Genomic DNA, 8,557 nt, shown 5'->3' with positions numbered 1-8,557 from the left:
TTTATTCTTTACTGCAAGAAGATTTGTCTAGTTGAAGACTATTTCGCTGAATTGGGGCAATCCTACCAATCTCTCGTCTTTAGGAAATAATATTAGGTTTACCAGTGGTATCCCTCTAAATGTAATATTACTGTGCTAATGCTATCTTATCGTCATCTGACTGCACTGACTCGACATTGCTGTAGCTGGTTCCTGCGAAAAGCTGCTAATGTCCAGCATGTATTTTCACATTTAACTTATTAAGTATAATTATACCTGAAACATCAAAGCTTTAGTCGAGTTTTTGGCGTGAACAAACACATGCTGAACTAGGCCACATTGTGAACAAGACTCAGAATATTGCTTCATTGTGAAGAAGGCTACTGTATACGGAAGCCAAAACGTCTTTTTTGGATACATTTCTACCTTGGTCGGCACCGTGTAAATTTGGTACTTTCAAAGCTTTTATTAAAGTACACTTGTGATGGCGCTCAGCAACGTCTATTCACATGCGACGTATAAGAAGTTCCCCCGAATGTCATGGACAAATGCTGGAACCAGTTGTTTGACGCACGACAGACGTTTCATGTGTTCCAGACAAGTGCTACATTTGTGTCCATTCTGGCGTCACTGCAACAAAGTGAGAGAGCTATGGCAAATTGGGGGCCTTCGAATAATTGATATGTGGGATAATGTCCCAAAACCACCATATGATTATGGGAAACGCCGTAGTGGAGGGCTGTGGAAATTTCTAACACCTGGGGTCCTTTAACCTGCACCAAAATCTAAGCACACAGGCCTAAAGCATTTCCGCCTTCATCGAAAACGCAGCCGCCGCAGCCGGGATTCGATCTCGCGACCTGCGGGTAAGCAGCCGAATACCTTAGCCACTAGACCACCGTGGAAAAAAAACGAGGGGACCCTTAAGCTTCGCCTATAGACATTGAACGCGATAGCGATATCCAGTCCCTAGGGTGTACTGCATCCAATTAGTGCACAGATTATGTTGGTTGATGTTACTCGAGGTTTAAATTGTGGAATACTGCAATGCAACCGATAAAGTTGCAAGTGGCTTGTGTGAGAGAAGGTTCCCATGTGCCTGCATTCTGTGTAACGGGTAGCTTGCTTTGAACCACGAGCCATTCCGCACTTAAAATGTTTTCGAACTTAGTGTGCACCCGCAGCAACAAAAAAGCTAGTTGTTGGTCCCTGAAAGGGACCAACAACAGGCTTTTTTCGATCCAATTTTTTTTCGGCGCGACATAAAGCTTGTCCCTTCGTAGTTACCGTAACACTTATTCCCAAGAGCTCGTAGTCGTTTTATTAGCAGTATTTTTCGATCTGAAAGGCTCTGAACATGGTAGTGCCTTTTCATCCGGCAACGCTGAGATCCTGGTAGCCTTTATGGCGGCTGTCGTTCTTATTTCGCAGGATTTCCTGGAACTGTTTCGTAGGATTTCCTGGAACCACGTTTATTCTACGCTTTACAAATATTTTTGAAAATAACAAGCCGTTACAAGGACACGGTTTGGTTCTATAGAGCTTCCCTGCATTTGTACCGCGTCGCCAAGCCAAGTAATCGAAAATGGAACATTGCATATGTCACCAAAGGCAGCGCCACTTTAATGCATACTACTAACGCAAGCTTATACGTACACTTTTATAAAATAATATATTTTTAGGGGTGAAGCTCCTTAGGGTGTGGGCTGTGCGTCCCCTGTAGCCTGTATGTAGCCACCTCTAGTTTAGTTCTTGCAGTGTTCACTAGATGGCGGTACCGTCCCCTGTATGTAGCCACCTCTATTTTAGTTCTTGCAGTGTTCACTAGATGGCGGTACCGTCTCCTGTATGTAGCCACCTCTCGTTTAGTTCTTGTAGTGTTTACTAGATGGTGGTACTTGTAGCTGATGATGAAAAGATGCAAGATGTTATAAACTAGAAAGCGGTACTTGTAGTTGATGAAAGACGCGAGATCTTATAAAATAGAAATGATGTCACATATGGCGCGTGTCATTGGTTGAAGGCAATCGTTCGATTTAGTGCGGCGACGTACGCTAGGAAGAGCGATGTAATAAAATCGAGTGGGCAAAATGTACAGAGGATTCATGGTTTACCAGGTTTACCTCCGGAACTTCGCCCACTCATCATCATTCACTTCGTGGATATGGCGGAATTTTTTATATGAACCAAAGACTATTCGTGTACTAATAAATAAATTGTTGACCATGTACATTAACGCAAGTTCACGTGACAGGGCATTCATGATAGTTCATGTTTTTGCCACCAGAGACGCCACATGCAGGCCATTTTTCGCGATTTTCAATGAAGACATAGAAATAACAACTGGCTTCTCACGAGGAAAACAGGGTTGGTTTGAATCACTATAAGGGACAATCTTTCCATCAGTGCAGTCATCTCATTTCATGTTCTAGGCAGTTGCCTGCCCTTTTAAGGGAATACGCGCAGTAACGTGAGTAGGTTTCGTAATGGGTGGCCGGCCTTAAACCATGAAGTCGTTCTGATAATCACATATTCTGACGTCCGATCGCTTGTACTACGCAATATTGCCAAGTTATCGCACGATGTATTGAGAAGCCTGTATAGAAGAGGCGTGTGTTTCATGGGATCATATCCCGGCTGTGGCGGCTGCATTTTTGATGAAGGCGGAAATGTAGTAGGCCCGTGTGCTCAGATTTGGGTGCACGTCAAAGAACCCCAGGTGGTCGAAATTTGCGGAGCCCTCCACTACGGCGTCTCTCATAATCATATGGTGGTTTTGGGACGCGAAACCCCAAATATCAATCAAATCAAGAGGCGTGTGTTTGTAAAGCATGAATGTATTTGTCACTGCATTTCATGGCAGAGAAAGTTATTTTCACTGCATTTCCAAGCAGACGCGAGACTGTGCGAACACCTGTTTGCCACTTGAACGGCCTGGGTTTGTTCCTCACTCAAACCTGGCAATTTCTTTTTTCAATTTTAGCTGCATCGTTCTCGATTTTTTTTTTTGGTCGTGGACAAGGCGATGCTTTTTCGCTCAGAACGAACAACACCGCCACCGACACCAACGCCGAAATTTGTGCTAAACGAGATTTTTAACACAATCGCATTAAAACGTCATCTGAATGTCAAACGTTTGAGCTGATCACTCTAACAAGTGATGATTTGCCGAACCGAAGTGGCCGAAAAAGAGTGCTCGAACCTCTACAAGAATCTCCACCATGACAGCATACGGAGTGCTGTGATTGCACAGTTTTAAGTTGTGTGCACTCAAATTGAGAACACGCTAAAAGGCGGCCAATTTAAAGAACTCGAACTGATGTAGAAAAGACTTTGAGTTGGGCGCAGTACTTTGAAAGGCTTCACGCGGGGGCAAGTTGGTATCTATTCGCTGCAAAATGTCGAACAGCGCAAAAACTTTGGAAAAGGACGAAAGAAACATTGGTGGAGATGGCTTTTGTAAGCAAAGCGCTCATTGAGCGCACAAATGTATTCAAACTATTCAAGTACAATACATTCTAATATTCGATATTTCGGCCAGTTAGAGGTTCTGAACGTCGTGTAAGCTTCCCGTGTTTTCACTGAAGCTTCGAACCCTTATATCTTTGGGGCGAAGTTCATTGAAGTACCAAATTCGACAAAGCATGGAAAATTTCATCACTAATGCAAACCAGTGTTTTTCGGTATTAGCTCGATATAAGCCACCACGCAGTTCACTACGAATCAACATCATTACACTAGCAATACAGCATTGATGAGGCTGTCGACTTTGGGTTTTTGTTCAGCTCATGAGGCAACCTTGTTTTTGCTGCTGTGTGAATGCACATTGTCAATTAAGTTGAAGAAATGTGCGCACGTAGGAATAAAGCATTTCGTGGTCGACATTGACGAGTCGTGTTTGAATGGGCGGTGATTGACATCCACGTGAAAAGATCTGTGGCGAGTTTATCTGCTCGTTCAGCCGGAGTGAATAGCTACTTTGAACGCATGGCGGTGTCCGTGATAACAACTTTAAGACTTTTTTTCAAAGCCCTGCGTATTGCTTCCAAGAAGTGCAATTTTTCTCACTGTCAGTTAGCGGGAAGTGTGGTAAATGAGAAGAAAATGAGCTTGTCAATCTGGAAACTAAGTTGACTGTGTAAAATTTAACGGTGCACTTCTTTGTGATTAGACGGACGTCTCTGCTCTAAAGTGACTGCTAAGGTCACGTTGTACCACGGCCCTTCACACGCCAGTGCATTTGCGGGGCCTTAAGAATTCCGCGATGCGCGCACAACTGCTAAATTTAGACAATGACGCCACCTCACGTAGTGACGCTCGGCTTGAAGTTAAAAAAAAACCACAGCATTTCCACGAAGTGAATGATGATGAGTGGGGCGAAGAGTCCGTCCATCCGTCCGGGTGTCCAACCGTTTATGTGTCTGTCCGTTCACCCATCCGTCCATCCGTCCGTGCTTCCATCTGACCGTCCATCTGTGCTTCCTTGCTGCTGCCCGCCCGTCCGTGAGGCCATACATACGGCTGTCTTTCCACCTTTCCTTCGCTGCTTCCGGCCGTCTGTTGGTCCGTGCTTCTGTCCGTCCATCTGCCTTTATTCTTCTGTCCGTGCTTCTGTCCGTTTTTGTATCTGCCCGCCCGGGCTTTTGTTCTTCCGTCCGGGCGTCCGCCTGTTCGTTCGTCCGTCCGTCCGTCCGTCCGTCCGTCCATGCCTCCGTCCTTGTGTCCAACTGTCTGCCTGTCGCTCACACTAGCGCCACCTGATGAGTGAGTCATACAACTGCGTGGTTACGAATCGGTCACAAAGATAAATGCATGGACAGACCCACGGCGTTAGGAGCTTCACCCCCAAAGGAAAAAAAAAGCGGCGTACGCTCCTTCTCGTTGACTGTTTCACATAGCATAGAGAAAGAAAGAATGAGAGTGAGAGAGATACAGAGAAACTCTATATGGAAAACTGAAATTTTTGCTGCCGTCTATATATCACTGACAAGCTGTATAGCAATGGGGACTAAAAATCGAAACAGAGGAAAGAAAGATATGAAAAAAACTGGTAGCCAAGTGAATCCGATAAAACTATTTACAATACGGAGGAGGAGGAGGAAGAGGAGGAGGAAAGTTTAAGTGGGAGGACAGGGAGGTTAGCCAGATCTTAGACGGGCTGGATACCCTGTGATGGGGAAAGGGGTGAGTGGAATGAAAGATGGTAAAAATAAATGTTGCAAAGAGAGAGAGAGAGAAATTACAAAAAAATAGTGACAAAGGAAAGGCAACATGAAATAGTATGATACATTAAAATTCGTTTCTGAGGCCAGTTGTCCGCAAAAAGCGTAGGAAAGCTTTCGAAGCCTTCTGGATTGAGGATGGGCTCGGCCAATGACCCATAATCCTTTGTTCCGGCAAAGGCCAATCATCCAGTCTATCCAGAGCTGCAGTCAGTTCTTGTCTTTGCGCGTTGAAATGGGTGCACTCACACAGAAGGTGCGCGACGGTTTCTTCGCAGCTGCAGTAAGTGCATGTAGAAGAGCTGGCCATTTCAATGAGATAGAAGTATGCGTTTGTGAAGGCCATTCCAAGCAACAGGCGGCATAGAAGAGTCTCCTCAGCTCGGGATATCCCTGAGGGAAGTCGAAGCTCCAGATCGGGATCCAAGTTATGCAGGCGCGCGTTTGTGAATTCTGTCGAGTTCCTCTGTACCAGTGTGAGATAACATGCAAGCGAACGAAGTCTTGTAGATGCGTTGTTTCTTGAGAAAAGGCAGGCTATGTATTGGGTACCGTCGTGTGCAGATCTAGTAGCCTCATCTGCGCGGTAATTGCCATATATACCGCTATGACCTGGTATCTACTGATATACTATGCTGTGCTGTTTCTCGATTGCTTGGTGATGAAAAAGCCTTATTTCAGCTACTAACTGTCCGTTATGTCCATGGCAAAGGGGTGACATAAGACTTTGAAGAGCTGTTTTGAAGTCCGAGTAGATAGACCAATTTCTCCAAGGTTCTTCAACTATAAACTGAAGAGCTGCAAGTATGGCGGCGAGTTCTGCATCTGTCGACGACGTCAAATGCGATGTCACGAATTTAATTGTGATGAGGGTCGCGGGAATAACCACCGCCCCAGCTAAGCTTACTGAACACACAGAACCATCCTTGTAAATGTGAAGGCGTCCATTGTGTTTCTCTTGTAGGAAGAGTAATGTGGCCTGTTTCAGGGCTAGATGCGATGTATTTTTCTTATTTTGGATGCCAGGAATAGTAAGAAGGGCTTTGAGTGGGTGTAGGCACCACAATGGTATCGATGGCCGTGCTACATGCGTGAAGTGAAATGGAAGCACTGTGCAATGCTGAGCTACAGTTGCGCTGAACGCTGAGTGGGGCCCAGTAGTTCAAAGTAAGGCGAGGTGATGAGACGGAAGCCGAGGGAAATAAATGTCTTATGTGCATTGTCAAAGCGTCTACGCGGATGTTTGCATTGACTGGATAATCACGCGCAATGATGACTGTCGCTGCTGTAGACGCGCATCTCGGGAGACAAAGACATATTCGCAGTGCTTGGGCTTGGATCGGCTGGAGAACGTGCAAGTTTTTTCTTTGGATCCCGCAAATTGCGGGTAAGCTGTACCGCATATAGATGAGGAACAGAACAGTGTAAAGTTGAAGCATTGCTCGTGCCGATGCACCCCACGTTTACCCAGCAAGAAACCTCAGCACGTGGGTGATCACCGTGAGTTTCGTTTTCATGTGGGTGATGTGAGGACTCCCGGAGAAGTCGCGATCGACTATGACTCCGAGGAATCAGTGGGTTCTCACGTAGTTGATCATGTGTCCATTGATTTTATTAACGCACGGGCTCATCGCCTTATGCGTGAATACTATAAGCGAGCACTTCTCTGAAGACAGCTTTCGTCGCCGTTCTTCCAGGTACTTTGTCGCTAGTGTAGCCACTCTCTGAAGCCGGGCACGGAAATGAAGGCGTGTTACGCCTGAAGCTCAGATGCAGATGTCATCTGCATATATTGATAGATGGCCTGATTCTGGAAGCGCGTCCACCCGGCCGAGGAGCACTATATTGGAAAGTGTGGGGATAAGAGCACCATCTTGAGGCATACCACGATCTATGCAATGATGCGTTGTTGTGCCAGTCTCAGTCTGTACAAAGAAAGTTCTTCCTTTCAAATAGCTGTCGATCCATTGGTAAGCCCGAACCCCTAATCCAACATTTTCCATGACATACAGATTGGCTTCTTGTGATACACTATCGTGTGCACCTTTCACGTCCAAGAACAACTTACAATCAAAATATCAGGTATATCAAGAATTTCCTGTGTGAGATGTACCATCAGAGCCTTCCGACAAGGCTAAATTCGAACAGGTAATTGAATAATGACAGTACGACCCGATGCTTTTTTTAAGTATGCACACAGGGATCAACATGTTGCGCAACGATAATTGTTCGTGGCAGATCATGTGTGTTTCTCGTTCAAACAATTGTCTCTCGGGGCCGTACGTGGGGAATTCGAGTAGTATGTGCTCCACTGTCTCTATGCTGCCACAGTTATAGCAACATGTATCTGTACGCCATACACGGTATACTTATAACCGTTCGTGTATGCCACGTTCAATCGAAGACGATTATATAGCGTCTCTAGGTGGCGAGAGAATGAATGAGAGATTTCAAAGCTCAATTTTGGGTCAATACAACAAAGAGAGCTCTCTTTGTGAATTGGCGAAATCCAAAGGTGGGTTTTTTCTTGGTAGGCATATCCTTTTGCAATGTTCCAAGCGTGGGCCTTGGTAAATATGAAATTCTGGAATCGTAGCCCATTTCGAGCAGCTGCATCTGGTTCAATACCAGAATGGCCAGGTATCCACTGAAACGTAATACTATGTGCAGCAATCTCTGCCTTGTGATATAGATAGGGGTCACAGACGTTACAGGTTGGTGATTCTCACTCTTATGACTGTTTCACATGCTTTGTAGGGCTGCTTTAGAATATGTAAATAGTCCTTTTTTTATGACGAAGCTCCTGAAGGCGTGGGTCGTGCGTCTCTTGTATGTAGTAGCTACCTCTCGTTTTAGTCCTTGGGATGTCCGCTGGATCTATATCCAGCGGACATGTGTATATGATGAATGTATGACGCTTATATATGATGAATATATGATGAAAATATGCTAGATAGCGGTACGTGTAGTGTTCACTAGATAGACAGACGGATGGACGAACAGACACAAAGGCAGCCGGACATGCTGAAAGACGGACGGGCGGATGGACAGACGGAAGGACGGACGGACACTGCTGCTAGCGGATGATTCACGGTTTGCCGATAAAATCCTTCGAAGCTTCGCCCCATTCATCATCATTGATTCCATGAATATGCTGTGATTTTTTAGGGGTGAAGGTCCTTAAGGCGTGGGTCTGTCCATCCTCCTTTGTTGTCGTACTTAGCCACCGGAACGCGAGATGCGAGATGGCGGTACTAGGAGTGATCACTAGATGAACGCACGGACGGATGGACAGACAGACTAGCAGACGGACGGATGGATGGATGGACGGACGCGCGGAGCGGGTGTGTGTCACA

Source organism: Rhipicephalus microplus, chromosome 7 (genome assembly GCF_043290135.1).
Source record: "Rhipicephalus microplus isolate Deutch F79 chromosome 7, USDA_Rmic, whole genome shotgun sequence".
NCBI classification, from domain to species: Eukaryota; Metazoa; Arthropoda; class Arachnida; order Ixodida; family Ixodidae; genus Rhipicephalus; species Rhipicephalus microplus.
Note: the sequence above shows the minus strand (reverse complement) of the source record.